The sequence below is a fragment of the Mustela nivalis genome (assembly GCF_964662115.1).
Source record: "Mustela nivalis genome assembly, chromosome: 5".
Classification (NCBI taxonomy): domain Eukaryota; kingdom Metazoa; phylum Chordata; class Mammalia; order Carnivora; family Mustelidae; genus Mustela; species Mustela nivalis.
Window position 1 is genome coordinate 16,629,829 of NC_139024.1, and position 19,727 is coordinate 16,649,555.

Here is a 19,727-nt window from a genome sequence, read left to right on the forward strand (position 1 = left end):
TGGCCTCAAGTTTATGACCTCTCCATCTGGACAGACCCACTTGGTCAAGGCCGTGATGAGGAGGGTGGCTAAAAATCTGGTGTGAGTGAAATGAGCTGATTCTAATTCTGATTTCTACATCTTGTTCTTTCTCATAAGATGAACTACATTGCCTTTAAGGTCCTTTGAGTATCTCTCAGAGAAGTGTAAAAGCTGACCTGTGAAGGAGGACACCATTTTTCTAGGAAGCCAAGTTTCTGCTTGGCTGGCAACATTATTCTGTAAGTAGTTTTACAGTGTGTGGCCTGCATTATATAGGAAGCTTAGATGGGATTTTTCACAACCACAATTCAATGGAACTATCTAGAAAGCCCTCGCCATGTGCTCAAGACATATTTGAGTAATCTTGAGGACAGGAACACCCATGAAGAGTGTGCTGTATAGATGGGAGGCATAAGAAAACTCAACTAGGGATTAACTGAAAGCTTGCCTCTTGACCTCTGGGCAATCTCATGAAGGTTCAGCCTCTTTCTCAATGCTTTAAAATGCATAAGCTAGAATATGAAGTGATATAAGGAAATCTGTTACTTTGACATGTAGCTATCTTTACAAATTTTTTTAAAAGATTTTTATTTATTTATTTAAAGATTTTTAAAAATTTATTTGACAGACAGAGATCTCAAGTAGGTGGAGAGGCGGGCAGAGAGAGAGAGGAGAAAGCAGGCTCACCACTGAGCAGAGAGCCTGACGCAGGGCTCGATCCCAGGACCCCGGGACCACGACCAGAGCAGAAGGCAGAGGACTTAACCCACTGAGCTACCCAGGTGTCCCAAAAAGAATTTTTAATTTTTATTTATTTGGCCAACAGAGATCACAAGTAGGCAGAGAGACAGGCAGAGAGAGGGGGAGAAGAAGGTTCCCCACCGAACAGACAGCCTGATGCGGGGCTCAATCTCAGGATCCCAAGATCATGACCTGAGCCAAAGGCAGAGGCTTAACCCACTGAGCCACCCAGGCGCCCCTTAATACAGATTTTTAAAAAAAATTGTTATCTCTGTCCTTTATTACAGTACCAAAAAACAAGATTTAATAGCAGAGCTAGTACACTATAATTTATGTTGTGATAAACATAAATAATAGTATCTGTGATAAGTATGATGCGATATGCAAATATCTGTACCTACCTATGACAAAGTTACACGTTCTCCCAGTATCCCTCTAGGGGTCACCTATGTTCATGATTTGGAAGAAATGCTAAATTTCATGAAACTTAAATGCCATGAACTAGCATTTCAATAAGAAATGCTAAAGTTCATGCAAATTAGGATGCTGTGTTTCTCCCATACAAACCGCACAGATCCCAGGACAGAATACTTAAAAATGCTCTGAGAGACCACCTCCTCTAGACTATATTCCTCTTTTAGGAGTTTTGTATGGAAAATGTGATTTTAGTGACGCCTTCTGTGGTCACCTGCAGAATTTCAACGTCACTCTCCACCTGACTGCCTCATTTCCCTTTCTTTTTTGTCCTCTTCAGTGTTTGTGTGTGTCTATGTATATGCGGCCTCTACTAGATTTTAAGTTCTACAAGTGCAGGGTCTTATTTTTTCCTCTATTTTATTCACTATTGGATCCCTAAATCCTACAACAGTGTCTGACACATAGTAGATGCTCAGTAAACATTCTTGGAAACCAAAAAAAAAAAAAAAAGAAGGAACAGGCCTATAAAACTAGGCTACACTATTAACAGTGACTATATGATCATCACAGAATCAGGAATTTGGAGGAATCTCTTAGTACTTAATAATAATTCCCGTGTTTGGTTAGCAGTGGTGATATGGCGTGGTGCTCAAATAACTAAGGTTGATGAGGTTTTTTTTTTAAACTGTTTGGTCACAAATAAAGCCACCTTGCCAGTTAGCTTGCTAGTGTGGACTGGCTGGAAAGAGACTATGGAGAGGGTGGACTCATTCCCCACTTCTAGGGAAAAAAACAACTTCTCCGGCAAGCTCACTGTCAGGAAGTTAGAACACAGTCTTCAGTGACTCCTGGTGGTTGGTGAGCCAAGAAGAGAATCTGAGTCACTTGCTTCCCAGCCTGTGTCTTCGTGCCATGTCACGATGCATCTATAAATGACAGCTATAAAGTCCACCTAACAACGGCAGAGCTGACATCAAGGAACAGCTACCATCTGCCCAACTCTGACCCATCTGATTACCCCATGAACTTATTGTTTTCTTTTTTAACCAGTGAACTTATTTTTATAGATCAAAGAACATATTATCATTCTCATCTTGCAGGAAGTATTACTATGCAATTTCTGTGAAAATCTCCAAACTCCCCCATATACTTGTTTATTCCAGGCAGTTTCCAATCCAATAAAATGCTCATATACCAAATTTTTAAAAAAGCTTATATCATCAGGCTCATCGCTCTATCATTATAAAACCAGAACTGTAATAGTTACAGTTCTAAAAGGTTATCTAACTCCTTTACCAATACAAGCTGACCTAGCTGTCAGCTTCTGCAGTGATGGGAAAGAGCATATTTTAAGGTCATGGAAACCAAAGGAAATTTGCTTCTAGCTCATAGATGGCAGCAAAGAAACTATCTGATTCAATGTGATAATGACTACTGGTTAATAAATCTACTGGGAAAGCTGGCTGAGTGGGCTATTTAAAAAAAGGGGGGGATACAGATAATAATTTATGAATTTTATTCCAGCTTAAAATACCTATATGTATACACATTCACCAAGCTTTTGAAGGTGAGCTACAAGCCTTTCTTTAAAAATAGGTCTACAGATCAGTTCATTGTTCTTTCCTGCAAAGGACACACAAAACACATCCTCACAATTTTAAGCCTTAGTTTCTCTGTAAGATAAGAATTAAAGATATTTGTGAGGGGTGCCTGGGTGGCTCACTGGGTTAAAGCCTCTGCCTTCGGCTCAGGTCATAATCCCAGGGCCCTGGGATCGAGCCCCGCATCGGGCTCTCTGCTCAGCAGGGAGCCTGCTTCCTCCTCTCTCTCTCTGCCTGCCTCTCTGCCTACTTGTGATCTCTGTCTGTCGAATAAGATTATTTATTTATTTATTTATTTGACAGAGAGAGATCACAAGTAGGCAGAGAGGCAGGCAGAGAGAGAGAGGGGAGGAAGCAGGCTCCCTGCCAAGCAGAGAGCCCGATGCGGGGCTCGATCTCAGGACCCCGGGATCATGACCTGAAACGAAGGCAGAGGCTTTAACCCACTGAGCCACCCAGGCGCCCCGAATAAATAAATAAATCTTAAAAAAAAAAAAAAGAATTAAAGATATTTGTGAAGGGGGGCGCCTGGGTGGCTCAGTGGGTTAAAGCCTCTGCCTTCGGCTCAGGTCATGATCCCAGGGTCCTGGGATCGAGCCCCGCATCGGGCTCTCTGCTCTGCAGGGAGCCTGCTTCCTCCTCTCTCTCTCTCTCTCTCTCTCTGCCTCTCTGCCTACTTGTGATCTGTCAAATAAATAAATAAAATCTTAAAAAAAAAAAAAAAGATATTTGTGAAGGAATATAAAATCCTTCCAGATTTTTATGTTTTTTTTCTAAACTTTTACAAACGCTACTAAAATATGATAGCAATCTTTTACAGTAAGTTATTCCAAAGCATTTAAGTTAGTTTTAGAAACATATATTCTTTTTTTTTTTTGAACTCACACTCATTCTATTTACATATTACTAAAATTGTGTAATTACGAGTATTAATAAACTAGGCATAAACTTGTTTGAGAACAAATACAACTGGTACTTGCAAAGCACATTATCCTACTGGCAGAACAGAGATGAGTGGACATAGCAGCCAACCGGCCTTGACACTGAGCATTCTGGGAGGATTGCTGCTAGATTACATGAACAAGGGTGGTGAATTTCACCAGCAAGTCAGTTAAGAGGAAGGTTAGGAAAATTTTTACTGTAGTCCTCTTTTTATAACTTATACCTTCTCTTCCTAAGAGCCATTCTTAAAGAAAGGTCCATGGACCCCCAGCATCTCTGAAGGAATCCTCAAATAAAAATTACTTCCCTAATATAAAGATGTTATATGTTGATATTCCCATTGATGATGCCAAAGCACTAACAGGTTAAAAATGCTGGCACCTTGGGGCGCCTGGGTGGCTCGGTGGGTTAAAGCCTCTGCCTTTGGCTCAGGTCATGATCCCAGGGTTCTGAGATTGGATTGAGCCCTGCATCGGGCTCTCTGCTCAGCAGGGAGCCTGCTTCCCCCTCTCTCCCTGCCTGCCTCTCTGCCTGCTTGTGATCTCTGTCTGTCAAATAAATAAATAAAATATTAAAAAAATAAAATATGCTGGCACCTTTAGCAAGAATCCAGGCAGGGGCACCAAACTCTAACCAACCTTGTGTGATTCTACATGCAGTCATGCACTCTAAAGTTAAAAAAAAAAAAAAAGAAGAGCCAGTTTCATTTAAGGATATCCTTGGAAAAGTGGTAAAATGAGAATTTTACAAAATCTCAATCCTTTGGGTAGATCTCTCTTCCATATTCTGTGTGATGAAATGGGAAGTATTATTTTAAAAATGCAGTGGATGTCAAAGTGCAGGAACTGTCACGATGAAAAGAAATTGTGCATCGGGAGCTGAGCTCGCTCCTTTTTTCATGAAACATCATTTTTATGTGTGAGAATGAGGAACTGACAAATTCTAGTTACTTAGACTTAGGTATGTAAGCAGAAGTTTCCTTGAAAATGTACAAGAAAGCCTGTGAGTTTAAAGAAAACTGAAAGCCTTTGCTGCCTATGACAAAATTTGAGCTTTTTCAAGAGAAAATAAAAATTTTAGAAAACTTGTATCTGCTGCCATGTTCTTAAGAGTTTACCAATACTTACAAATTTTTCTGATGAGGTCAGTGATAACAAATGTGATTTATTTTTATGTTGTATTACTAAACATGTCAACACTCAGAAGACTAGAATAACTCAGCAAACAAACATTCAAAATAAAAAAAGCATGATATTGCCAAACCACACATAAAAAAATCCACTGTAGGGGCGCCTGGGTGGCTCAGTGGGTTAAAGCCTCTGCCTTCGGCTCAGGTCATGATCTCAGGCTCCTGGGATTGAGGCCCACATCAGGCTTTCTGCTCGGCAGGGAGCCTGCTTCCTCCTCTCTCTCTGCCTGCCTCCCTGCCTACTTGTGATCTCTGTCTGTCAAATGAAAATAAAATCTTTAAAAAAAAATCCACTGTAAGTGCAAAATATACCAATGGATTTTTCTACCAATGAAAAGATAACATGGTTTCAGATTCCACACTGAAACTAACTTTTCTGACCCAGAGTCCATTTAAAATTAACTTTCATGAAACCACCACTTGTCAAGTCCTAGTACAGTAACAAAGAGCATCCAAGGGCACCTGGGTGGTTCAGTCAGTTGGGTGTCTGCCTTTGGCTCAGGTCAGGTCATGATCTCGGGTTCCTGGGATCGAGCCCCAGGTCTGGCTCCCTCCCTGCTCAGTGGACAGTATGCTTCTCCCTCTGCCCCCCCCCTCCACTCATGCTCTCTCTCTCAAATAAATACATAAAATCTTAAAAAGAGAATATCCATAATTATCTGAAAAGATTCTTCAAATAGTCCATCCTTTACAATCACATTGTTTGTAAAAAAATACAGCTATGAAGCAGCTGTATTTTCTTCATATAAGTCAACCAAAACACCACACTGCCACAGGCTGGATACAGCAGACATGTAAAATGTAAAACAATGACCTCCTTCACACTAAGTACTTTGTTTTAAAAAATACAGTTATTTCTTCCTAAAAATGTTATTTAATGTTACTATGAAATGGACTTTTCACCCTAAAGGATAAAAAAAAGAAAGAAATGGACTTTCCCAATGAGTGCATACTTATTTTAAATATTTCTGGCTTTAATTTTTAATACGGTGAATATTGATATTTAGATATTGGTCCAGACCAAAGCCCTCTGACATCTTCATTCATTTTTAAGAATGTAAAAGAATTCTGAGTCCAGAAAGTTAAAAAACTGTTCCTAGAATGGTTTCAAAGATGAGTTAAGCAAATTTATGTGACACAGAATGATGTGAACAGAAAAATGAATAATGAATTGTCCAAGTTCAGGGGCATGGTGTTGGTAGGGAAGGGCACAGAGCTGATCAAGATGGCTGCTTCCATGACTCCTGCTGACTGTCAAAGGAAGAAAAGAGGCATAAAAATCCTTCCAAAATGTAGCTTCATTGATTCAAATTTTTATACCAGTTTTATATGAACAGACTGCCTCCCTTATGATAAATGCCTTTTGAACTATCCATTAGGTATGGAGTACAATAGGCAAGCTCAGTCTCTATTACTTAAAGGTGAACAGCTTACTTGATTAAGAAAGCTAATAAAAAGAAGTCAAATAAAAAACAAAACAAAACAAAAAAGAAGTCAAATAATAATGTTGGCCTCTATTTTTACTTGTAGAGATTGAAGAATGATCAAATGAGTATATTTAAATTTTTTCATATAGTTTTAATAGACAATAATTTAGAAACTAACCATCTGTGAAAAGATTAACATTTAGGATTACAAAGTTTACAGAACTCCTTATATAATCTTGTTTAACTTTTTATACATTTATTTCATTTACACAAGTACTGTAAAAGTAAATACGTGGAGTAATATAAGTTTGGTATTTAAAACCTAAGAGGGGTCAAGAAACACTGATATTTATTTAAATGAATCAGTAGTATACAAAAAATAAACACGAGAAACAATGGGGCAACTTGTAACACCCTTTAAAATATTATTATGGGGGGCGCCTGGGTGGCTCAGTGGTTAAGCCGCTGCCTTCGGCTCAGGTCATGATCTCAGGGTCCTGGGATCGAGTCCCGCATCGGGCTCTTTGCTCAGCGGGGAGCCTGCTTCCTCCTCTCTCTCTCTCTCTCTGCCTGCCTCTCTGCCTACTTGTGATTTCTCTGTCAAATAAATAAATAAAATCTTTAAAAAATATATATATATTATTATGGTTATTAGTTTAGTTTCCTAGCACATTTTACAGCTTAACAGTTTTACATAAGGCTTTTCCATATGTGACTATATTGTAAAGATCATTATGTGATCCATGGTATAGGCAAAGTTATCTACTTTTATGCTTAAATGAAGTTCTATTGTTTGTTTAACCTTTATAAAAAAGCGGAACTCAAAACAATCCTTTTTCTCATTTTGAGACAACATAGTTTTATAAGCCCATAACGTATTTCCTAAGTGAATTCATAAAGTAGAAGATTCATGTTAAAAAATCTGGTTTAGGGCGCCTGGGTGGCTCAGTGGATTAAGCCTCTGCCTTTAGCTCAGGTCATGATCTCTGGGACCACGGATCGAGCCTTGCATTGGGCGCTCTGCTTGGCAGGGAGCCTGCTTCCCCCAGCCCCTGCCTGCCTCTCTGCCTACTTGTGACCTCTCTCTCTCTCTGTCAAATAAATAAATAAAATCTTAAAAAAAAAAAAACTGGTTTAATCTGAAGTGCTAGATTATGACTTAAGTTATGACACCAATGAAGTAATTGCAAAGAAGCCAACCTCGCTATGCTGGACTTCAGTCCACATCATAGAACAAGGGAGCCGAGTTGGCTGCCTGAGCAGCTCATTGTGTCATGGCTGGGAAATCAAACAGAGGAGCCTGGGATCAGTTGTTCTGGTCCCAGCCTAATGTGAAGAAGCCCCAGAGCTACTACAGACTATCTGTCCTTTTTTTTCTTTTCTTTCTCTCTTTTTTTTAAAGGATTTGTCCTTCATTTAAAATCTCACTTCTTTTTCCCCCCACCTTTTAAAAAACGTATTCAAAATGGATCATAGACTTTAATGTAAAATGCAAAACTATGAAACTTTTAGAAGACAACATACAAGAAAATCTATGCAATTTTGAATTCGGCAATGAGTTATTTCTTTCTGTTTTTTTGTTTGTATGTTTTCATATTCCCCCTTTTTCAGCTGTAATGAGTTGTAATATATAAATAAAATTTGTGTGTACCTGAGGTGTAAAAAAATCTGATTTATTTATTTTTTACAGTAGATATTTACATCAATATAAATGTTAAGAGAAAAATGAAAGAAGGCTAGAGCAGTAGCAACCCCCTTTTGTCAGCTTCACTGCAACTATGTCTACGTATATATGCCACACCTCTGCTTATGAGGTGCACTTGGTCACACCACCCAAATATGCCAAAATAAGGTCACATCTATCTTAAAATGTAAATTAGTCTATTCATTCTAAAAGTGTCTGGAAGACAGTAATCTGATAGAAAGTCATTCCATTTTCCACCAGATGTCTTCGTGTGTTTGCAAACAACAACTTCTATGAGTTAGGAGAGCCCTATATGACCACTGTTTCTAAAAACATGACTAATGGGGGTTATGATTCATCTTTTTTCCCTCTTTAAGTTAAACGTGAAAACTAACCATGAATGTTAAATGTCAGTAATACAGTAAATTTTCTAAGTTATTCCCGTAAACCTTAGCCAAAGGAAGTGGATTTCTAAGCTGTGGGGCCTCACCTGTGAAGCACACTGGGGCCTTCACAGTGATTTGCCAAGAAGAGCCGAGGGAGCCTGGAATTTAGAGAGACTGGATGTGGCGACCTCTGAGTGGGTGGCCAGGTATCCAAGGGGTAGATTCAGCTGAATTCTGGCCTGGCTTGGTGTCCATATTCTAAGTGTTTGATCAGTGGCTAAGCGTGGGATTAGCATCATCGAGCAAAATTCCCTATTTATAGCTAGGAGGAAAGAGAGAAATCGTACTTCATATTAAGTAAGCACATAGTATGTGCCAAGCCCTTTATATACTTTATTTCATCTGATCTTCAAATCTCATATTAGGTTATTACATGCCCATTTTACAAATTGTAAAACTGGCATTTAGATAGGAAAATTCCATGTTTAAGATCAGAAAGTTAAGTTAAATGGTGAGGCCAAGAATGGAACCCAAGGCTATCTGAATCTAGAATTGTTTTTTATTTCTTCCTGGTGAGGGAAAGCACAGTGCTTTCAAAGATAGTCACCACGTTTACAACAGGAACCCAGCTAGAAGAAAGTGCTAGAGTTAGGAGACCTACCAAGAGCCAGGCAGAAATACAGTCCAGGGTTCCAAGCTCTGCCATGTCCATGATACCAAGTGAGATACAAGGCAAGAAATGTGAGAAAAGAGGGAGATATTAGAAGAGATACCATGACTCCATGTTCATATGGTTGCTCAAGACCCACTCAAAGAACATGAGATACCAATCACATGGAATGCCCGGAACAACTGTTCCTCTCCCCACAGATGTCTGCTCAACCTGGGGCTCCTAATGTACTACTCCAAGTATAGCTGGTACAAGGGCTAGTGGGCCTGACACTGGACACTCAGAGCCATCAGTTCCTTAAGCTGGACAGGGCTATAATAAACATAAATGGACAATGACCTTTTTCCCCAACATCTACTTTATTCCCAACTTGAAAAGTAGTGCTAGAAGGATAACAGTATGAAAGACTGGAAATTGACTGTATTAAGAAATCGGGGCACTTGACTGGCACAGTTGGTTGAGCATCTGACTCTTGGTTTTGGCTCAGGTCGTGATCTCAGGGTCATGAGATCGAACCCCATGTCAGGCTCTGCACTCAGAGTCTGCTTAAGACCTTTTCCCCCTCCCTCCCCCCATTTCCCATCCTCTGCCTTGTTCTCTCTCCAAAATAAATCTTTAAAAGAAAAAAAAATCTTCAGGAAAAATAACTTATCAGCCCTAAAATGTAAAAACATATTCTCTCACTATCCATATTTCTATATTCATTAAATTACTAGATTCAGTATAACAGAACACTACAGTAATTTCATTTCAAAGTTTAGAATTCAATATCCCAAGTATTAAATTCTAAAATGCAAAAATTTAGGTCAGGTTGGCTCTACTCAAGCAGAATACTGAGGAATCAATTATGCAAAGGCAAAAACCAAAGAGAATTTTTTTTTTACTTAAAATAGTACTCTAAATAATGTGTAGAGAAAATGAATTAATTTGAATGTCAAAATATACCAAGCTAATGTGAATAAAATGTACAGTAGTATTGTTAAATGGGAAAAGGCACTGCTATGTCATTATTCTAATGTTTAATTAACTGACACAAAGTCTTAACCAAATATCCAAGTATGCCATCCAAGCACAATATATTTAAATAGAATCAAACACATTTATAATTGTAATCCCTTTTAACTGACCAGTGGGCTAGTGTCCAGCCTGGGCTAGTGTCCAGCCTGAAAAGATAAGAGGGAGAAACATGATAGGCAAGATGACTCAAATTTGATAACAAGACCTCTGTGTCACTGGAGTGGCAGAGCTCAAAGGACTGGGGTTAGTCCTTACCTATCAGATTCTAATGAAAAATTATCAAAGAGCTCATTATAACATAGAAATCCTGAAACCTACAAAGAAAAGGAGAGAATAACACAGATTTGCCTCTATTGTTCACAAAGCTTAATCAAATGATTTTTTTTGCCCATTTAAAAAACTACCTTGGAGGGGCGCCTGGGTGGCTCAGTGGGTTAAGCCGCTGACTTCGGCTCAGGTCATGATCTCAGGGTCCTGGGATCGAGTCCCACATCGAGCTCTCTGCTCAGCGGGGAACCTGCTTCCTCCTCTCTCTCTGCCTGCCTCTCTGCCTACTTGTGATCTCTCTCTGTCAAATAAATAAATAAAATCTTAAAAACAAAAACAAAAACAAAAAAACTACCTTGGTATTTTATAAGTTTAACATACTTTATATTTATATGTATACAATGTAAAATATGTTTCAAAGAGTTTCGTGGGTCACCTTATTGCTGTCATTGCTTTACTCAATGACTATGCAACTATGCAGTGACAATATAAGAAACAATGCCTGGGGGGAAAAAAGAAGAAGAAACAATGTCTAGAAATAGTCAATTTGATTGTAAGAGAAAAATTAACCATGGAAGAATAGCCAGGGAAGTCAATTAAAAAGAACAATGATGGAAGGTGATTAACTCTGTTAGAGAAAAAAATAAACTATAAAACGTCACCAATAAAAACTGGGTGGACGGACATACAAAGAGACAGACACACTAATGAAGCCAAAGAGAAAAAGGTGCAAAACATAAAGAAATTCTGTAACAGCAAAAATAAATAGGAGAAAGAAGTAACTTCAAAAAAGTTATATTGGAACAACTGGATAGGCATTTGAAAAAAGATAAAGTTGAATCTAAAACTCTCAGAGTAAAACAAAATAAACTCTAAATAATTTAGGCATCTCAATGTAAAATATGAACTCATACTACTATTAGAAGAAAACTTGACTTCCTTTGTGACCTGGAGAAGGGAAAGCCTTTCCAGCTATGATTTAATAATAATAATAATAGAAAAATAAAGCAACATATAAAAGTTTAAAAAAAAACTTCTGTCTTTTGAGGAAAGAAAAAAACAACAACAAATGAAATCAAATACAAAGAACAAACTGGTAAAAAATATTTGCATCATATATCTTGAATATAGTTACACTTACCCAAACATACAAAAAGCTCTTAAAATTTAAGAAAAAGATCAAAATCTCATTAGAAAAATTAACAAAAGACAAAGAAGACAGTTGACAAAAAAGAAAGGTAAATATCTCCTCTCCCAAATTCTCATCTCCACTTATTGTAAAAGAAATGAAAATTAAATCAACAACAAGATAACATCCAGATTAATAAAAACATCAAAATATGACAAACACTCCAGTAAAGCTGTAGAGAAAACAGGGACTCTCTTAAAATGCTGTTAGAGGTTCAAAACTTACAATTCCTATAGGGTAGAGTTTGGGAATAATTTAACACAACTATGTACACATTTTATCTTTTGTCCTGGTTATATCACTTACAGAAATTCACCTCAAAGATACACCTCTATGAATATGAAAGCACATATGCATAAGGTTGTTTATCATGGAATTATGTGTAATATCTGTAATATGATTCTGACATGGCACATTGTAAACTATGTAAATGTTTCAAATATTTAAAATTAAATATGTCAGAAATAAATACTAAAATGTTCAAAATAAAATAAACAAATAGGGCAAATGCTCCCAAAAAAGAACAAGATAAATCTCTAGAAAGCAATCTTAATGAAATGAAAATGAATGATTACCTGATAGAGAGTTTAAAATAACCATCATAAAGATGCTTGCCAGAGTCAGAAGAGCAATGTATGGGAAACGCAAGCATTTCAACAAAAAGGGAGAAAATATTAAAAAATACCAAATGGAAATCACAGAGCTAAAGAATATAACAATACAAATGGAGGGCACCTGGGTGGCTCAGTGGGTTAAAGCCTCTGCCTTTGGCTCAGGTCATGATCCCAGGGTCCTGGGATCGAGCCCCACATCAGTATCCCTGCTTGGCAGGGAGCCTACTCTTCCCCCCTCACCCCCACTCCCCGCCTGCCTCTCTGCCTGCTTGTGATCTCTGTCTGTCAAATAAATAAATAACATCTTAAGAAAAAAAATACAACTGGAAAATTAAAGAGAGATCCATCAGCATACTAGATCAAGTGGAAAGAATGACCAGGGCAGTGGAATTCATCCTATCAGAGGAACAAAAAGAAAAAAGGATTTAAAAATAGTAAAGATAGCTTAAGGGACTTCTAGGACACTATCAAGAGTACCTATATAAACATTATAACTGTCTTAGATAGAAAAAAGGGAGAAACGGCCAGAAGTTTATTCAAAGAAATAATGACTAAAGTGGAGAGAAATAAACAGACATCCAGATTGAGGTATCACAAAGAGTTACAAAAAGATGAATCTAAGCAGACTCACAAGATACATTTACATTGTCCAAAACTAAAGATAAAGAATATCAAAAGTAGCAAAACTAAAGCAACTTGTTAACATACAAAGGAACCCTCATAAGACTATAAGCAGATTTCTCCACAGAAACCTCTCAGGCCTGAAGAGAGCAAGACGATATATTCAACGTGTTGTAATAAAAAAAGTCCAATCAAGAATATGCTAGCCAGGGGTGCCTGGGTGGCTCAGTAGGTTAGGCCACTGCCTTCGGCTCAGGTCATGGTCTCAGGGTCCTGGGATCGAGTCCCGCATCCGGCTCTCTGCTCGGCCCGCATCGGGCTCTCTGCTTGGCAGGGAGCCTGCTTCCTTCCCTTCCTCTCTCTCTGCCTGCCTCTCTGCCTACTTGTGATCTCTCGCTGTCAAATAAATAAATAAAATCTTAAAAAAAAAAAAAGAATATGCTAGCCAGCAAAGTTGTCCTTCAGAAATGAGGGAGCAATAAAGTTTTCCAGACAAACAAAAGCTGGAGTTTGTCACCATTAACCAGCCTTATAGGAAGTGTTAAAGGAACTTCTTCAAGCTGAAATGAAAGGATGATAAGTAGTAACATGTATAAAATTCACAGCTAAAAATAAATAAATACTTAAATTCAGAATACTCTAATATTTAATCATGGTAAGGAAATCACTATAACTTTAGTATAAATTTTAAAAGAAGACTATTAAAAATACAATACAATACAATACAAATACAATAATTTGTTAATGAATGCACATTATTAAAAAATGTAAATTCTGACACTGAAAACATAAAATGTGGTGGAGAGGAGTATAAAAGTGTAGAGTTTTTATATTTGTTGCAGGTAAAGTCATCAACTTAAAACTTGGCTAAACCTATAAGATGTAAGCCTTACATTGACTACAAAGCAGAAAACCTATAGCAGATAACCAAAGGAGAAAGGAATCACAGGAAATCACTGAATCAGAAAGTAAGAGAGCAAGAGAGGAAAAAAGTAACAAAAGAACTAAAAAACAGCCAGGAAATAATTAACAACTAAATCCATATATATCAATAAATTCTTTAAGTTATAAATGGATTAAATTCTCCAATCAAAAAACACAGAGAAGCTAAATGGATTTTTTAAAAAGACCCATCTATATGCTGCCTACAAGAGATTCACTTCAGCTTCAAGGATTTATAGACTGAAAGTGAAGTTATGGGAAAAGACATTCCATGCAAATGAAAAAGCAAAAGAGAGCAGGAATAGGTACACTTAGATCACACAAAATAAACTTTAGGCCAAATGATAACAAGAGACAATGAAAGTTATTACATAATGATAATATTTGTAAATATTTATGCACCCAACATAGGAACACCTAAATATATAAAGCAAATATAAACAGTTCTGAAGGAAGAAACAGAGCAATACAACAATAGTAGGAAATTTCAATACCCCACTTTCAACAATGAAAAGATCATCCAGACAAAAAAATCAGAAAGGAAAATTGTACTTACATTACACATTAGACCAAAAAGCCAAAACCAAAAATAAAAGCAAAATGACACATTAGACTATAAAGATATATATAAAGACATATATACACAGAGACCACATATTCATATAGAAAACATTTCATCCAAAAGTAGCAGAATACCCACTCTTCTCAAGCCCATGTGGAATATTCTCATGCACAGATCATATGTTAGGTACAAAACAACTCAATAAATTTTATTTTATTTTTATTTTTTATTTTATTTAGTTATTTGACAGAGAGAGCACAAGCTGGCAGAGTAGGAGGCAGAGGGAAAGGGAGAAGCAGGCTTCCCGATGAGAAAGGAGCCGGACATGGGGCTCAATCCCAGGACCCTGGGATCATGACCCGAGCCAAAGGCAGTTGCCTAACCAACTGAGCCACCCAGGTGCCCCACAACTCAATAAATTTAAAAAAATTGTAGTAAGCATATTTTCCAACCACAATGGTATAAAACTAGTAATCAATTATATGAAAATTCACAAATATGTGAACATTAAACAACATGCTCCTAAGTAACCAGTGGGTCAAAGATGAAAACAAAAGGGAAATCAAAAAAATCTTGAGACAACTGAAAATGGAAACACAGCATACCAAAACAAATTAGATGCAGCAAAAATTGTTCTAAGAGGGTATTTCATAATGATAAAAGCCTACACTAAGAAAAAAGAAAGGTCCCAAATAAGCTAAATTTACATCTCAAGGAACTAGAAAAAGAAGAAAAAATTAAGCCCAAAGTTAGCAGAAGGGAGGAAATAATGAAGATTAGGCAGGAATAAATAGAACTGACTAAAGAGACAACAGAAAAGATCAATGAAACTAAAAGCTGGTCTTTTGAAAGATAAACCAATAAATGTGATATACTCACATTAATAAAATGAAGCATAAAAGTCATATGATCACCTCAACAGAGGCAGAAAAAGCATTTCACAAATTTAAATATTCTTTCATCATAAAACCTCAGCAAACTGGGTATAAAAGGAACATACCTCAACAAATAAGAGCCATATATGATAACCCGCAGCTGACATCATACTTAGCAGCAAGTTTTTCCTCTAAGATCAGGTACAAAAGAAGGATGCTGACTCTCACCATTTTTATTCAGCATGGTACCAGAAGTACTAGCCAGAGCAATTAAGCAAAAAAGAAAAAAGTATCCAAATCAGAAAGGAGGAAGTAAAACTGACTCTATTTAAAGAAAATATGAGGAGTGCCTGGGTGGCTCAGTGGGTTAAGCCGCTGCCTTCCGCTCAGGTCATGATCTCAGGGTCCTGGGATCAGCCCCTTGTTGGGTTCTCTGCTCAGTGGGGAGCCTGCTTCCCCGCCTCTCTCTGCCTGCCTTTCTGCCTACTTGTGATCTCTCTGTCAAATAAATAAATAAAATCTTTTTAAAAATGTGATTTATAAATAGAATACCCTAAAGACTCTACTAACAAAACAAAACAAAAACCAAAAAACTGTTAGAACTAATAAATGAATTCAGTAAAGTTGCAGGATACAAAGTCAAGGTATAAAAATTAATTGTTTCTATATACTAACAATGAGCTATCAGAAAGAGAAATTAAGAAAAAATCCCATTTATAATAGCATAAAATACTTATAAATAAACTTAATCAAGGGAGTAAGTGATCTTGACACTAAAAATTATAAAACACTGATGAAAGAAACTGAAGAACATTCAAATAAGTGGGGAGTTATCTTATGCTCATGAATTGAAAGAATTTTTTTCTCCTTGAAGTCAGAAACCAAACCCTGCTTTATAAGCCTGAGGGGCCATCAGTGGTTTCTCTGTGGAGATATTTACTAGCCAATGAAACTTCCTCACTTTCTCCCCATTCCCACAACCCCTCCAGCCCTCCAGATTCCCATATCTGTAATTCAACCACTTCAAAAATATTTTGAGGAAGGGGCTGGGGCTCAGGATGGGCTGGCCAGTTCCCATGAGGTACCTATCACCAGGCTCCTGGACAGGGGCTAAAGGAGAGAGGCCAGTCATTGGCTCACAGCAGCCAGAAGTGCGTCACTGGTTGCCTAGGAAGTGGGGGAAGCAGAGAGTCTCGAAGTCTGCACAGAGTACTTCCTCCTGGGTAACACCTGGGTGGATAGGTTGGGCTCTTTGCTGGTGTCCTCACTGCCCATACTACCCAAAGCCACCCATAGATTCAATGCAATCCCTACCAAAATTCCAAAGGCATTTTTCATAGAAAAAGAAAAAAATATTAAAATTCATATGAAATCACAAAAGACTCTGAAAAGCCAAGGCAATCTTGAGAAAGAAGAACAAAGCTGGAGGCATCACGCTTCTTGATATCAAACAATACTACAAAGCCACAGTAATCAAACTGTATAGCCTTGGCACAAGAACAGACACATAGATGAATGAAGAACAGAGAGCAAAGAAATAAATCCGTGCATATATGGCAAATTAATTTCTGACAGAAGAGCCAAGAATATACAATGATAGAAGGATAGTGTCTTCAAAAAATGGTGCTGAAAAACTTGGATAACCTCACGAGAAAAAATGAAACTGGACCCCTATTTTATACTATACACAAAAAGCAAATAAAAATGGACCAAAGTTGACCATAAGAGCTAAAACCATAAAACTTCTGGAACAAAAAACACAGCAAAAAAACGCCTTGATTCTGGTCTTGGGAAGGATATTTTGGATTTGACCTCCAAAGCACAGGCAAGTAGGACAACCTAACAACTAAAATGCTTCAGGGGGGAAAAAAAATGCATAGCAAAGGAAAGCATGAGCAAAATAAAAAGGCATCCTATGGAATTCAAGAAAATATTTGCAAAACACATATCTGATAATGGGTTAATATCCAAAATATACAAGGCACTTACATAACACAATAGCAAAAAAAAAAAAAAATCCTAATTAAAATATGGACAGAGGAACCAAATAGTTTTCCAAAACAATATATACATTTTTCCAAATAATATATACAAACAAGTAAATGAAAAGGTACTCAAATCATTCATCACCAGGGAAATACAAATCAAAACCACGAGATGATCATGTCATACCTATTAGAATGGGTATTATCAAAAAGACAAGAGAAAAATACTGGTGAAGATGTAGAAAAAAGAGAGCTCTCATATACTGTTGGTAGGAACATAAACAGACACTATGGAAAATGGAATGGAGTACCCTCAAAAAACTGAAAACAAAAATGCCCTATGATCTACCAATCTCACTTCTGGGTATATATGCAAAGGAAACTAAATCAGTATCTTGATGAGATATCTGTACTCCCATGGTCCCTGTAGCATTATTCAAAATACCCAAGTGTGGAAACAACTTTATTTGTCTGTCAACAAATAAATGGATAAAGAAAATGTCACACACACAGAGAGAAGAATATTATTCAGCCATAAAAAAAAAGAAGGAAATCTTATCATTTGTGACAAGATGGATGAACCTGGAAGATATTAAGCTAAGTGAAATAATTCACACAGCAAAAGACAAATACTGTACAGTATATGTAAAATCTTTTTTAGAAAGTCAAATTCATAGAAACAGAGAGAATGACTGTTGCTAGGGTGTGGGGAGTAGGCAAAACACGGAGAGGCTGAGAAACAGGTACAAACTTTCAGCTTTAAGATGAATAGGTCTGGGGGTGCATGAGTGGCTCAGTGAGCTAAGCCTCTGCCTTCAGCTCAGGTCATGATCCTGGGGTCCTGGAATCGAGCCCCGCATCAGGCTTTCTGCTTAGCAGGGAGCCTGCTTCCTCCTCTTTGTCAACTCTGCCTACTTGTGATCTCTCTCACTCTTTCTGTCAAATAAATAAATAAATAAATAAAAATCTTTTTTTAAAAAAAAGATGAATAAGGTCTGATGAGCTAAAGTGTAACATAGTGACCATGGTCGATACTACCATGTTGTATAATTGAAATTTGCTAAGAGTGCAGAACTCAAGCGTTCTCATTTTAAAAAAAGGTAAATATGTGAGGTGACGGGTGCGTTAATCAATTGGTGATGGGTATGCGTCCACAGTGTATATGTTTGTCAAATCATCCTGTTGTGCACCTTAAATACATTACAATTTTACTTGTCAATTATACCTAAATAAAGGTAGAAAAAAATGAGCATGAATTAAAGCTTTAATTTTAAGATAAAATGAAAGTTGAGCAATGTTGTTACCAGCAAACCTGTGTTATATGAAATGCTAAAAGATCTCCTTCAGGCTGATAATGGTAACAAATGAAACCTGGACTCTATGCAGAGGAATCCAGAACACCAAAAAGGAAAATCATGTGGGCAAATATAGAAAGACATTTACCTCTTTTATATTTGTATGGGTGTACGAATACTCACTCATTCTAAACTTTAAAGAAAGATGAGTGTCTCTTTAAAGAAAATACAACAATGTATTGTGAGGTTTATAACAAATGTAGAAATATCATGTAGGAGCATAAAGGGGGAGACGGAAATAGAATTACACTGCTGTCAGTTTCCTACATCTTTTCTGAAGAGGTATAATTTATATCTTATAAATAATGAAATTCATAGCAACTACTAGGGTAACTCAAAGTATAGCTAAAAGCTAACAGAAACACTAAAAAGAAATACGAAAAAATACCTGATTAATATAAATGAGGGCAGGAGGGGGGAAATAGAGGAACAAAAACAAAAGAGATAAATAGAAAACAAATACCAAGTTAATACATTTGAACCCAATCATCACTAGTTACAATAAAAGTAAAGAGACAAACCCACCACGTAAAGAGATTGTCAGGCTGTATGTAAAAAAACAAAATGGAAATGTATTTACAAAGACATACTTTAAACATATAGGCACAAAAAATAAGTTTTAAGTAAAAGATGAGAAAAGATAAACATTAAAAAAAATGTGGGAATGGTTATATTAATATCAATGTAGGCTCTAAGACAGGAATATTACCAGATATTAAAAGGTAAGTCTTATAATAAAAATGTGTTGATTCATCATGAAAATAAAATAATCCTAAATGTTTGTACCCTCTTAATTGGTCTTTAGAAATATACAAAGCAAAAATTGGCAAAACTAAAGAAAGAGAGCTCCAGGGTAGTTCAGTCAGTTACATGTGCCTTTGACATGGGTCATGATCCCGGATTCTTGGGATCATGTCCTGCATCGGGCTCTCTGCTTAGCGGGGAGTCGTCTTCTTCCTCTCCCTCTGCCCCTCCCCGCTGCTAGTGCACTCATGCTTTCGCTCTCTCTCTCTCTCTCTGTCTCTCAAATAACATCTTTAAAAAAAGAACTACAGAAAGGAAAAAAAAAAACTGATCTGCAATTATGGTTGGAGATGTTAATACTCTTCTATAGATTGTCAGAAAAAGAAAAAAATTAGTAAGTATATAAAAGATCTGAAGAGTATTATCAACCAACTGAACTTAATTGACCTTTATAAAACACTACATCCCACAACTGTGG

General features: G+C 37.0%; 1 protein-coding gene across 6 annotated transcripts in view; it reads right to left on the minus strand.

Moving 5' to 3' along the window:
* The window catches only part of DSE (dermatan sulfate epimerase), an 86,524-nt gene that overhangs the window by 14,183 nt on the left and 52,614 nt on the right, over positions 1-19,727 (minus strand). The gene's annotated exons all lie outside the window — the stretch shown is intronic.